General features: G+C 47.1%; 1 protein-coding gene across 5 annotated transcripts in view; it reads left to right on the top strand.

The window, feature by feature from the left end:
* The first annotated feature begins 3,007 nt into the window (after positions 1-3,007).
* Positions 3,008-11,980, top strand: part of LOC100491292 (circularly permutated Ras protein 1) — a 36,663-nt gene continuing 27,690 nt past the window's right edge. For all 5 annotated transcript variants that reach the window (XM_004916300.4, XM_031905875.1, XM_004916299.4 and 2 more), the window contains exon 1: positions 3,008-3,113. The gene's annotated coding sequence lies outside the window, so the exon portion shown is untranslated. The remainder of the gene's footprint in view (positions 3,114-11,980) is intronic.

Genomic DNA, 11,980 nt, shown 5'->3' with positions numbered 1-11,980 from the left:
CAGTGGGGGGATAATAGCCTCTGGGAAGGGACTGGGGCTGTGGGATAGCAGGTATAGTAGGGAGAGATGGTGCCTATAGTAGCAGTGGGGGGATAATAGCCTCTGGGAAGGGAATGTGGCTGTGGGATAGCAGGTATAGTAGGGAGAGATGGTGCCTATAGTAGCAGTGGGGGATAATAGCCTCTGGGAAGGGACTGGGGTTGTGGGATAGCAGGTATAGTAGGGAGAGATGGTGCCTATAGTAGCAGTGGGGGGATAATAGCCTCTGGGAAGGGACTGTGGCTGTGGGATAGCAGGTATAGTAGGGAGAGACGATGCCTATAGTAGCAGTGGGGGGATAATAGCCTCTGGGAAGGGACTGTGGCTGTGGGATAGCAGGTATAGTAGGGAGAGACGATGCCTATAGTAGCAGTGGGGGGATAATAGCCTCTGGGAAGGGACTGTGGCTGTGGGATAGCAGGTATAGTAGGGAGAGACGATGCCTATAGTAGCAGTGGGGGGATAATAGCCTCTGGGAAGGGACTGTGGCTGTGGGATAGCAGGTATAGTAGGGAGAGATGGTGCCTATAGTAGCAGTGGGATAATAGCCTCTGGGAAGGGAATGTGGCTGTGGGATAGCAGGTATAGTAGGGAGAGATGGTGCCTATAGTAGCAGTGGGGGGATAATAGCCTCTGGGAAGGGACTGGGGCTGTGGGATAGCAGGTATAGTAGGGAGAGATGGTGCCTATAGTAGCAGTGGGGGGATAATAGCCTCTGGGAAGGGAATGTGGCTGTGGGATAGCAGGTATAGTAGGGAGAGATGGTGCCTATAGTAGCAGTGGGGGGATAATAGCCTCTGGGAAGGGACTGGGGTTGTGGGATAGCAGGTATAGTAGGGAGAGATGGTGCCTATAGTAGCAGTGGGGGGATAATAGCCTCTGGGAAGGGACTGTGGCTGTGGGATAGCAGGTATAGTAGGGAGAGATGGTGCCTATAGTAGCAGTGGGGGGATAATAGCCTCTGGGAAGGGACTGGGGCTGTGGGATAGCAGGTATAGTAGGGAGAGATGATGCCTATAGTAGCAGTGGGGGGATAATAGCCTCTGGGAAGGGACTGGGGCTGTGGGATAGCAGGTATAGTAGGGAGAGATGGTGCCTATAGTAGCAGTGGGGGGATAATAGCCTCTGGGAAGGGACTGGGGCTGTGGGATAGCAGGTATAGTAGGGAGAGATGGTGCCTATAGTAGCAGTGGGGGGATAATAGCCTCTGGGAAGGGACTGGGGCTGTGGGATAGCAGGTATAGTAGGGAGAGATGGTGCCTATAGTAGCAGTGGAGGGATAATAGCCTCTGGGAAGGGACTGGGGCTGTGGGATAGCAAGTATAGTAGGGAGAGATGGTGCCTATAGTAGCAGTGGGGGGGGGATAATAGCCTCTGGGAAGGGACTGTGGCTGTGGGATAGCAGGTATAGTAGGGAGAGATGGTGCCTATAGTAGCAGTGGGGGGATAATAGCCCCTGGGAAGGGACTGTGGCTGTGGGATAGCAGGTATAGTAGGGAGAGATGGTGCCTATAGTAGCAGTGGGATAATAGCCTCTGGGAAGGGACTGTGGCTGGGGGATAGCAGGTATAGTAGGGAGAGATGGTGCCTATAGTAGCAGTGGGGGGATAATAGCCTCTGGGATGGGACTGTGGCTGTGGGATAGCAGGTATAGTAGGGAGAGATGGTGCCTATAGTAGCAGTGGAGGGATAATAGCCTCTGGGAAGGGACTGGGGCTGTGGGATAGCAGGTATAGTAGGGAGAGATGGTGCCTATAGTAGCAGTGGGGGGGATAATAGCCTCTGGGAAGGGACTGTGGCTGTGGGATAGCAGGTATAGTAGGGAGAGATGGTGCCTATAGTAGCAGTAGGGGGGGATAATAGCCTCTGGGAAGGGACTGTGGCTGTGGGATAGCAGGTATAGTAGGGAGAGATGGTGCCTATAGTAGCAGTGGAGGGATAATAGCCTCTGGGAAGGGATGGGGCTGTGGGATAGCAGGTATAGTAGGGAGAGATGGTGCCTATAGTAGCAGTGGGGGGATAATAGCCCCTGGGAAGGGACTGTGGCTGTGGGATAGCAGGTATAGTAGGGAGAGATGGTGCCTATAGTAGCAGTGGGGGGATAATAGCCTCTGGGAAGGGACTGTGGCTGTGGGATAGCAGGTATAGTAGGGAGAGATGGAGCCTATAGTAGCAGTGGGATAATAGCCTCTGGGAAGGGACTGGGGCTGTGGGATAGCAGGTATAGTAGGGAGAGATGGTGCCTATAGTAGCAGTGGGGGGATAATAGCCTCTGGGAAGGGACTGTGGCTGTGGGATAGCAGGTATAGTAGGGAGAGATGGTGCCTATAGTAGCAGTGGGATAATAGCCTCTGGGAAGGGACTGGGGCTGTGGGATAGCAGGTATAGTAGGGAGAGATGGTGCCTATAGTAGCAGTGGGATAATAGCCTCTGGGAAGGGACTGGGGCTGTGTGATAGCAGGTATAGTAGGGAGAGATGGTGCCTATAGTAGCAGTGGGGGGATAATAGCCTCTGGGAAGGGACTGTGGCTGTGGGATAGCAGGTATAGTAGGAAGAGATGGTGCCTATAGTAGCAGTGGGGGGATAATAGCCTCTGGGAAGGGGCTGTGGCTGTGGGATAGCAGGTATAGTAGGGAGAGATGGTGCCTATAGTAGCAGGTACAGTAGGGAGAGAGATGGTGGCAATGGTTGGGGCATTTCTGCAAAAAGGAAAGTGAGAACCTTGCCTCAGTCATTAACCAGGAAATGTAAAAAGTAAATATTTTAAACGGAAAATGTAGCCTTTTAATAAACAGATATCCTACCATTTATATTGTCCGTATCTGCTGCAAATCAACAGCTACTGTAATTAGGTTTTGGTTAGTTTCCAGGAATCGGCAAGGAATGACGCAGGCACTACATCGCCCTCTTGTGGCAGACAGGCCCCACTGCATGCAGGTATTTAGCAAGGTGAGCGCGGTGTGTGCTGGGAAATCCTCCCCCCGGGTCAGGTGGCGCCCAGTCTGTCACAAAAGTTGCGCTACATCGGAGCAAAGCAGAATTCACCGCTTTGGCAGGAAGGGAACCCGAGCAGGTAAGGGGAGAGTCCTCTCTCAGTCTCTGCTTCTTATTGTAAGGGTTAAGTAAGCTTGTGTGGCACCCAGGGATACCCCTTGCTGCTATGAGAGCTGCTGTGCATCACTGGCATTAATGCTGGAAGTGACAGATCTGGAAACATCTATGTTGTTGTGAAAGCTCTGCAGGCTCACAGGTGTATTCCTTCCAGGATTTCCATTTATATGGGCAATGTGCTTGCTTGCACTGAAGTCTCTAGGAACCAACAAAATACATATAATATATAAGTCCCAGCACAGGAGCCATGGGAGGGGGCCACCCCACAGGGCACAGGGGGCTAAACTGTATGTACCTAGTGGCAAAAGCACTGGCATTTATTACTATGATGCACAATAAAGAATTAACAGAGCCTTTTCCATGGGAACATTGCAGGCAGAGTATAGAAAAGCTCTGCTGGATCAGTCATTTATCAGTAGGCTCAGGAATACATGGAAAAGCACTAAGGGTGAAGACACATGGAGCTTCTAGTAGCTGCTACTAAAATAGACAATACTGATCATTTACAGATAACAGTCTCAGCATGTGTTTTAGCAGAGGCAATTCTCAGTAACTGGCTATGGCAGGGGATTTTTGGCGTTTATTAGCCATGAAAAAGTAGCTGCTACTAGTGGCTCCATGTGTCTTCACCCTATAGCTGGCCATACACTTTCAGATTTTAGTCTTCTTCTGACAAATGTTCGGATATCGATCAGACATTTATATGCAATGATCTAAAACTGACATTGAAATTGAAATTGTAGGCTTAAGCCCTAAAAATAACAATTCAGGTGACGTTCTGAACAGGAAATAGTTGGCAAACACCAATCGTACGAAAGTGACTTCCATTTAGGTCCCCCAAGGATATCGTCAGATACACAATATATTGGCAGATTTTATTTTTATCTGACTACCAAAACTTTCGAACCTGTCCGACTGGCTAAACGGCCATGGTAAACGATTGGCATGGTACAAAGATTATCCGGATGATAACTAGGAGCCCACGCATGGTCCCATATTACATTTAGTATGATTATATCGCTGTGTGTGTACGGCCAGCTTTAGTGTCAGTGTTCACCCCCATATCTCACCCTAACTGACCTTTAAACTGATTGCCTAGGAGTATTTAGAAGAGCAAATAGGATTTTTTTCCAAATCTCACACTAACTGGCAATCAGGCTGAATCCCAAGACCCTGCCTTGTTTGGGAATCACTTTTAGGGATCTGGCACACGGGGAGATTAGTCGCCCGCGACACATCTCCCTGTTCGCGGGCGACTAATCTTTACGAGTTGCCATCAGTTGCCATCCCACCGGCGAACATGTAAGTTGTCATGGCACGCGCAGCAGCACGATTTCGCCAAATCGCCGAAAATGCCTCACGAGGTAACTTTGGCAATTTGCCAAAATCACCTGCACAGCGTGTGCCATCCCACCGGCGACTTATATGTTCGCCGGTGGGATGGTAATTCTAATCTCCCCGTGTGCCAGATCCCTTATAGTATCTGGACATTTAGACTTCAAGCCAATTGGGTGGATCTCTACATGGGCCAGCCCCTCTATGGCCACCTTGGCTAGTGTACTACTACAACTTGCTTGGCCTTTTATCTTGTACCATTGTTTGGTTAATCCAAAACAAAGAAGGGAAAGGTGATATACTGCATTCTCCTCCACCCTGTGTGTTACTGACATACAGCAGGTTGTCAGCAAATAGCATTCACCTTGCAGTGGGGGGGATTTATTAGCACAAAGCCTTGAGCTGGAAAGGTAGGGCATGGCTGTAGCTGCCATTAGTATTCACAATGGGACTGTGTTGCCTAAAGTAGATAAACACACAAACACCGGTTTATCTGACAGCTGCAGTGTGCTCAGTCGTATGCTCTGTATTGAAGTAGATATATTGGGGCTCAGCAAATCTGATATTTACTTTCATTATTTTAGCTGCAGAGGGCTGAATAAAGCTTACTTCTGATGGGCTGTTACGACTAAGACACAGAGCTACTTTGTAGCAGCTACTTGTCATGGCTGCAAAATGCCAGAAAATACCCCACTATAGACAATACTTCAATAATTATCAGCATTTTCTGTTTTTGTAGCCATGACAAGTAGCTGCTACAAGTAGCTCTGTGTGTCTTCAGCCTTATGGGTTACTGTAATGGAGTGACAAGTGTTAATAAATCAGACCCAAAGACTGGCTCCTGTGTGAGCCTCAATCTGCCCCAACATCTGAAGTCTAAGAATACTGAGTAGTGTATTTGTACACGGCCAGTTGTAGCTGCCGATATCGGACCCTTAGACTGTGTATGGGCACTAACGATGGGCCTGCCCGACCGACATCTGGCCTGAAATTGGCCCCCAGGGCCAAACGACCGAATTAGCCTGGTATCGCCCACCTGTAGGTGGGGATATCGAGCGGATCTTAGCGTGTATTGGATGCAGAGCACCTATATGTCCAGTGCTTGGCCAAGAGCAAGTACATCTACTCTCCCCTGATTGTCCAGATTTTTTTCCTCATATTTTGGGGCTGGCATTCCAGAAGAAGATCAGCCATCCTCATTTGAATGGATGTAGCCTGTAGAACTTTAACAGATAATGGCTGAAGGGTTAGCAAGCACTCCAAATCAAGGGCCAGTCTAAAAGAACTGTATTTCATGGTGTCTGGACTGAAACCACCATAGGGTTCCTGTAGCTAAAATGGTTTCGTTTAATTCTGAGACATACCTGGTACCTAAGGGGCAATGGAAGTATCTTAGCCCACTACTCTCTATGTGGTTCCTTCTGCATGGGGACACTCCTTTGATCTTGTCCCTCTGTGAGACCTGTAAGTGTTGACTTGCCTTACAGGTTTAGTTTTCTGCGGTTGGTATGCAGCCAGACAGGTAACTGTGTACCTAATACCAGTCACTGTTAAAACATCTTATCTATTATTACCTCTGCCGAAATCACCTACAGTTTCAAATACATGTAATTTTGGGCTACACCTGATTTACGAAGGCATTTGAGCCATGTGACCTCTGCTTTTCTTCAGCAAATAAAGGGCTTGTTTTGTATATATGTATTTATCATCTCCCTCTGCATATACAGAGTGCCTCGGGTTCATGGGCCTGTTTATAAAGCATTAGAGTGCTAACGTCAGCGCACTTTGCAAATTTCTAACAACAATGGAATTTCCTATTTACAAAGCTATAAAAAGGTTTGGATTGGTAGGGTGCCAAGTCTTTATCAATACCAGGGGATAATTGTTGAAAGTAGTAAAATGTATGCGTGAAATCCCATTATTGTAATAGCATTTTCATTATTTAAATGCTTCTTAGCTAGGGTTGCCACATTTACACATTATACCGCCCTTTTGCTTTTTTGCCCTATTAATAACATAGGCACCAAGCATCATCTCTACCGGCCACATCAGGTTGCAACCCTATTAACCGAATACTGAACCGAAACTGAATTAGCATATGCTGATTAGGTTTTGGATGGTTAAATGTCGCTACACGCTGAAAAATTTTCAACTTCCGTGTTTATGTGACAAAAACTCACATGATTTTTCGGATTCGGTTCGGCCAGGACCGTGGATTCGGCCAAATCCAAATCCTGCAGAAAAAGGCAGAATCTTGGCCAGATACCAAACCGAATCCTGCATTTGATGCATAACTACCATAAACATCAAGGTGAAGCTGAAGATTGTCAGATTACATGGAAGCTGATTGTTTCTTGCATTTTGAAGATGTGCTTTTAGCATAGAAATCCGAGGCAGGTCTTTGTATTTAACCGCCTCCAAGGAGTCAGTGAGTACGTAGCCTATGGTATGGTAATAAGACCCTCAGTATGGTGACTGCTAGGGTAAATAGGAAATGGACCCATATAAATAGTGAATTTCTGATGCTTGTGAATCATGCGCAGGGCTTGTTTGAGCCTTAAATAGTTCAGCCACTGGCTCTGTGGGGTGTGAAGTTCAACCATGTAAAAGGAACAGGTTTATCATTTTGCCACACATCTTTCATGGTGCAGATGCCATACTTCGCTCAGTTGCATGGAGCCCCAAGTTTTACAATAAGGGGGGTAAGCAGAATTATCCCAGAGTGGGCCTAAAGCTGGCCATACACGCACCGATAATATCGTACGAAACCTCGTTTCGTACGATATTCGGTGCGTGTATGGCATGTCGGCGAGTCGACCGATATTGCAGGAAGCTGCTGAAATCGGTCGACTCGCCGATCGGCCAGGTTAGAAAATTTTGATCGGGCGCCATAGAAGGTGCCTGACCAAAATCTGCCGTCAGGGCTGAATCGGCAGAAGGAGGTAGAAATCCTATTGTTTCTACCTCCTTATCTGCTGTTTCAGCCCTGAACGGTGTTGTGGCGGATCTGACGATGTTTTGCGCGACCGATGGCCGCACAAAACATCGTCAGATCGCCACATGTGTGGCCACCTTAAGGGATCTGTAACATGTAGCACGTTTATTATGGTGAAAAGGGTAGAAAGTAAAGCTTGTGAGTAAGATTGTGAGTAAGATTTAGTTTACCTACTATCTGACTTACAGGGTTCTTATCAGAGCCGGTCCACTTAACTCAAAGGGAGTGTGTATCCTCCACCCATGTAGAGATAGTAGCAGAAGTAGAGGTACTTATCATGGAGAGCCACCCCAGCCTATAATTTCTTCAGTTTAAGTGTAGGTCAGGAGCTGACCCATGATAGTTGTGAAGGTGGCATTAACTTTTATAAAATGAAATTTGCACGCCCATTGGAGTGGAACAATCATTTGGCCAAAAAGAGCGTTTTGATTAAGCACAACCTGCCTATGGGCCCTTTAGGGAGATTAAGCCAACACTTTTATTCAACAGGGGTTCTAGCTGTGGAGGAGCAGTTACCGTGGCGCTGTCAATCAAAGCACACAGGTAATATATTAAAGGGATTCTGTGATGGGAAAACTGTAGAATCCTGTATTGACATTATTTTTTTTAATTTTTAATATTGACATGGGGCTAGACATGTTCTTACTTTCCCAGGAGCCCATGGCCATGGGAAGGTAGCAAGATAACAGTTGTATTGCTAAAAATGCTCCCATGCCCCACCTAGTGGTACATATGAGAATAGCACTCAATAGTAAGAAATCCAAGTCCGGCTTGGGACTCCTCCAGTTATATGGGAGTAGGAGAAACAACAGGTTACCTGAAAGCAGTTCTAATGTGCAGCGCTGGCTCCTTCTGAAAGCTCAGACTCAGGCACAATGCACTGAGATGGTGCCTACACACCAATATTACAGCTAAAAATATTATTGGTTCAAAAATAAAATTTTAAATGGTAGATTGAATTATTTGAAATGTGAACAGGGTAATATAATAATAAAACTACACCATAAAAATCATGACAGCATCCCTTTAAGGCACGTGTATACCACACTCACCAGATCCTGGAACATTAAAGACATTTTATTGTGTCTTACTGTTCTGCCTCTTTCAGCTGAAAAGCAATCTGGTTGCTGAGTCACAGAACCCCCCCCCCAAACAGGAATGACCAGAAACTTCCACGTTCCACGTGTATTGTTATTCTTCTATATTATCTTTCTACATCACTAAAACCCACCAATCCATTTTTTTTTCACCCTGCAACTGCTGGGGGTCCCAGGAACTATAGGGGGCCCAGGAACTATAGGGAGCCCAAGAACAATAGGGGGCCCAAGAACTATAGGGGGTCCAGGAACTATGGGGAGCCCAGGAACTATAGGGGGCCCAGGAACTATAGGGGGCCCAGGAACTATAGGGGGCCCAGGAACTATAGGGGGCCCAGGAACTATAGGGAGCCCGGGAACTATAGGGGGCCCGGGAACTATAGGGGGCCCGGGAACTATAGGGGGCCCGGGAACTATAGGGAGCCCGGGAACTATAGGGAGCCCGGGAACTATAGGGAGCCCGGGAACTATAGGGAGCCCGGGAACTATAGGGGCCCGGGAACTATAGGGAGCCCGGGAACTATAGGGGGCCCGGGAACTATAGGGGGCCCGGGAACTATAGGGAGCCCGGGAACTATAGGGGGCCCGGGAACTATAGGGGGCCCGGGAACTATAGGGAGCCGGGAACTATAGGGAGCCCGGGAACTATAGGGGGCCCGGGAACTATAGGGGGCCCGGGAACTATAGGGGGCCCGGGAACTATAGGGAGCCCGGGAACTATAGGGGGCCCGGGAACTATAGGGGGCCCGGGAACTATAGGGAGCCGGGAACTATAGGGGGCCCGGGAACTATAGGGAGCCCGGGAACTATAGGGGGCCCGGGAACTATAGGGGGCCCGGGAACTATAGGGGGCCCGGGAACTATAGGGAGCCAAGGAACTATAGGGAGCCCAGGAACTATAGGGAGCCCAGGAACTATAGGGAGCCAAGGAACCATAGGGAGCCCAGGAACTATAGGGAGCCCAGGAACTATAGGGAGCCCAGGAACTATAGGGAGCCAAGGAACTATAGGGAGCCCAGGAACTATAGGGAGCCCAGGAACTATAGGGGGCCCAGGAACTATAGGGAGCCCAGGAACTATAGGGGGCCCAGTGGGACTGATAAGCAGCTGAAATATATGTTTATGTAAAATGTCTTGTTCCCAGATGATCTTGCTGTGGGGCCCAACAACCAGTCATTCCCCTGCTGGATAGTTCATATAATTCAGCAAATAGCTCCCAATATAAACAGCTAATGCCATTCTGTAATAAGCAGTTCATAGTAAGTTCCATTTATTAATAAGGTAATAAGTCAGTCAGTTCAGTGGGGGTCAGTGGAGTTTACCTTAGGGTTTTTAATTTATTGGGGGTCAGGGGGGGTTTACGTTAGGGTTTTAAATTTATTGGGGGTCAGGGGAGTTTACCTTGGGATTTTTAATTTATTGGGGGTCAGTGGAGTCGGTTTTTTAATTTATTGGGGGTCAGTGGAGTAGGTTTTTTTAATTTATTGGGGGTCAGTGTAATAGGTTTTTTTAATTTATTGGGGGTCAGTGGAGTTTAGCTTAGGTTTTTTAATTTATTGGGGGTCAGTGGACTTTGCTCTGCCTTGTCATTGCTTGGTATAGAAGTCACAAAAGTTTCTACATAAGTCACAGAAGTTTTTATGTAAGTGACGGAGATTTTTACGTAAGTAACATAATTTTTTTTGCTTAAGATTATACTTAAGTTACATACATCTAGGACCATCTGTGACTTTACCCCCATGATGGTAATTAAGCCATAACAACCAGGTAGCTGGTTAATTCCAGGCCTGGAAGGTGCACAGCAAAAAACTGAAATAAATAAAGACTAGTTACAGATTGTTTTAGATGACTATTCTCTACATCAAATTAAAAGCTCATTTTATAGTTAAGTTCACCTTTATGGCAATTAAAATTATGATTAAAAAGTGAAAAGTGTGGAGATCCTGAATTTTGCAACCAGTATGACTTGTGAGTGTATAATTGCATGAAACATGAACAGTGTGAAAGTTCCCGAGACTGGTACCACCTATATGAGCCAAGGTAGATATCCCGTCCCACCTGTGCCTTTTGTGAGGTTATGTCCAAAAGAGAAACAATACAGGGCAGCAGCCAATCTTGTGAGGTCTGTGGCAGCTTCAGATTTCAGAGCTGAGAATTTCAGTGTGTAACAAAAATAGACTGTTATTGCCCGCAGGAAGGATAAATAGCTTTCCTTTCTCTGCTCCTTGGTAACTGGAGTTAATGAATACTTATAATATTACACAGTTTCGGGGGAGCCTTTGTCCTCCTAATAAAAGCTTTCAGCAAAAGCGCCAGAGCCGCCCCAAACCCCCACCCACAGTAACTGTCACATTAGGTTCTGTTTATCTATTTCTAAAGCTTCTAACACAAAACTAACAAACTAACACCCAAGGGATGGAGTTATTGGCATAAGGGCTCTGGCACACGGGGGAGATTAGTCGCCCGCGATTTAACTCCCTGTTCGCGGGCGACTAATCTCCCCGAGTTGCCTACCCCTGCCATCCCACCGGCGAACATGTAAGTCGCCGGCGGGATGGCAGACGCGGCGGCGCGATTTCGCGCAAATCGCCCCGCCTAACTGCTAGTTGATCCAGAGGAAGGCAAAAAAACCCCATCTGAAGCCTCTTTAATTTGCCTCAGAGGGGAAAAAATTCCTTCCTGACTCCAAGATGGCAATCGGACCAGTCCCTGGGGCAACTTGTACTAAGAGCTATCTCCCATACCCCTGTATTCCCTCACTTGTACTGAGAGCTATCTCCCCTACCCCTGTATTCCCTCACTTGTACTGAGAGCTATCTCCCCTACCCCTGTATTCCCTCACTTGTACTGAGAGCTATCTCCCCTACCCCTGTATTCCCTCACTTGTACTGAGAGCTATCTCCCCTACCCCTGTATTCCCTCACTTGTACTGAGAGCTATCTCCCCTACCCCTGTATTCCCTCACTTGTACTAAGAGCTATCTCCCATAACCCTGTATTCCCTCACTTGCTAAAAAGCCACCCAACCCCTTCTTAAAGCTATATAATGTATCAGCCAGCACGACTGATTCGGGGAGGGAATTTCACAACTTCACAGCTCTCACAGTAAAAAATCCTTTCTGAATATTTAGACGGAACCTCCCTTCTTCTTAACAGAATAGATGCCCTTGGGTCTACTGGAAGGACCGACTGGTAAATAAAGAATTAGAGAGATTATTATATGATCCCCTTATATATTTTGAATATTTATCGTATACTCCCTTATGAGCCCCTTTTCCAGTAAACCGCCCCAACTTGGCCAGTCTTTCTTCATAACTGAGACTTTACCATGCCTTTTACCAGCTTAGTTGACCTCTTTTGAACCCTCTCTAACTCAATAATATCATGTTTGAGCCCTAGAGAC

The sequence above is a fragment of the Xenopus tropicalis genome, chromosome 7, assembly GCF_000004195.4.
Source record: "Xenopus tropicalis strain Nigerian chromosome 7, UCB_Xtro_10.0, whole genome shotgun sequence".
NCBI classification, from domain to species: Eukaryota; Metazoa; Chordata; class Amphibia; order Anura; family Pipidae; genus Xenopus; species Xenopus tropicalis.
Note: the sequence above shows the minus strand (reverse complement) of the source record. Positions and strands in the feature narration are given on the sequence as shown.